Source organism: Pteropus alecto, unplaced genomic scaffold (assembly GCF_000325575.1).
Source record: "Pteropus alecto unplaced genomic scaffold, ASM32557v1 scaffold778, whole genome shotgun sequence".
Classification (NCBI taxonomy): Eukaryota; Metazoa; Chordata; class Mammalia; order Chiroptera; family Pteropodidae; genus Pteropus; species Pteropus alecto.
In genome coordinates, this window is record NW_006441062.1 from 1487517 (window position 1) to 1489872 (window position 2356).

The following is a 2356-nucleotide window of genomic DNA, read 5'->3' on the forward strand; positions in this document are numbered from 1 at the left end:
TAGCTATTAAAAAAATGCAAATCACAACCACAATGAGATACCATCTCACACCTGTTAGATAGCTGTTATCAACAGGACAAGTATAACAAATGTTGGAGAGGATAAGGAAAAAAAAGAACCCTCATACATTGCTGGTGGGATTGCAAATTGGTACAGCCACTATGGAAAACAGTTTGGAGGTCCCTCAAAAAACTAAGAATTGATCTACCATATGACCCAGCAATCTCTCTACTGGGTATATACCCTAAAGGCTTGAAAACCCATATCTGAAAAGATATTTGCACACCAATGTTCATAGCAGCACTATTCACAGTAGCCAGGACATGGAAGCAACCAAAGTGTCCTACGATAGATGATTGGATAAAGAAGCTTCGGTACACATATACAATGGACTATCACTCAGCCATAAGAAGAGATGAAATACTGCCATTTGTGAGAACGTGGATGGACCTCGAGATAATCATGCTAAGTGAAATAAGCCAGACAAAAAAAGCTGAAAATCACGATATCACTTACATGCGGAATATAAACCTAAAAGTAACAGACGAATAGGACAAACAAACAGAGACGTGGACATGGATAAAAGACTAGTGGTTATCAGAGGGTAGGAGGCTGGGAGATGGAGAGTAGTAGATGGGGTAAAAGGAGTCAAATATGTGGTGACAGAAACAAATCTAACTATGGGTGGTGAACACACAATGCAACATGTATATGCGCTTTACTGCTAAATTGTACACCTGAAAATTATTGGATTTTGTTAACCAATGTCACCATGTATCAAAAAAAAAAAAAAAATTCAGGACCATCTAGGATATTTTCCTGTGTTTAGAACAGGAACCTCTCTTTCTTTGGAGTTTCTTGCTGTTACACATGTTTGTGCTTTAGATGCAATGAAGCAACATGGATAGTAGAAAGAGTAAGATAATCCTGAACTTATGTCACAGCACCCTACTCAGCAGCGGAGTGAGTGACCTTGCATAAGTTACTTCTGTACTTCTTTGCTGTCTACAAAATTGGGCTAATACTACTTGCCTAACAAAAACTGAGTGAGGATTAAAGACGATAGTATGTGTATGGAACTCAGAGCTTTTGCATTTGCTGTTCTCTCTTATTAGAGTACTCTTCGTATACTTCCTTTAGTTGTTTCCTTCTTAATATTCAGATTCAACACAAATAGTTCCTTTTCAGAAATGCCTTTATCTTTGCTCGCTTCGGCAGCACATATACTAAAGTTGGAATGATACAGAGAAGATTAGCATGGCCCCTGCACAAAGGATGACATGCAACTTTGTGAAGCATTCCATATCTTTAATAAAAAAAATTTAAAAAAAGAAATGCCTTTATCTATTTCAAAGGTCCCCTTTCCTTAACCCTCTCTAGCTCATCACCTTTTAAAATTTTTCTTCATAGCACTTACTATTATTTGAAATTATTTTATTTCCTTGATCATGATCTGCCTCTTCTATTAGAATGTAACCTTCTCGTAAACAGGGATCTTGTCTACTTAGTCCACTGCTCCGTACCCTGCCCTGAAATGTAAATGTGTTGAATGAATGAATGGATGAATGAATGATAATTACTACTTCACTGTAATTCATGGAATGTAAGTTTCTTCCCTCTTCCTGAGATTAAGGCCAGTATTTAACATAGTTCAGAGAATATTGCATGTGGTCAATAAATAATTTAGGAAAATACAGAAAAAGTTTCTATACTGCGAAAACCTTTAGACATATTCTAAAAACACATCCTTCAACATCCTGTATTAATTTTGATCTGAGCAAACCTATATGTGTATCTATTTTAGTTCATGCACACACAAAAACTTTTTTTTTTTCTGAATGTGAACCCATCTGGCACTCCCAATACCATCTCTATATAAAGTTGGATAATAATGTCTCTAGAGGTTAGAGACAAGAATGATTCACCTCAGCCAAAAATTCACCTCAAAATGATCAATTTGCTTCTTTATCTTTGTTTACGGTGTCTTAAAAGCAACGACAGATTTCTAAAGGGCTTTTCTTTTCTTTTCCCTTTTACTGAAGACAGTGGTGAAAAAAAAAAAAGAAAAAGAATTGCTCTGGGACTTCATGAAATAGCCTGGAAGGTGAGCAAGATGAAGTCCTTCACCTGCATACTTCTTTCCAGCCTCTTCACTGATAACACAAGTTTTCAGAGCAAGAAAATTGGGATGTTCTGTTCTGTTCAAATAAAACAAAGAAGCTATATATTAGTTGACAAAAAATCAAAGGTAAAAAGGAGTTAAAAGAAAAATTCCCTTGTTTATGGAAATCTGGCTTGCTCCATAGCACCATAATTCAAAATGTATGGAATCCCAATTGCTCTATAAGTCAAAGAA

General features: G+C 36.0%; 1 non-coding gene across 1 annotated transcript; it reads left to right on the forward strand.

Annotated features, from left to right (window-relative positions):
- Positions 1-1202: 1202 nt before the first annotated feature.
- LOC112484898 lies at positions 1203-1310 on the forward strand. The gene has a single exon (XR_003048274.1). It is a non-coding gene; the product is annotated as a U6 spliceosomal RNA (small nuclear RNA).
- The last annotated feature ends 1046 nt before the right edge of the window (positions 1311-2356 follow it).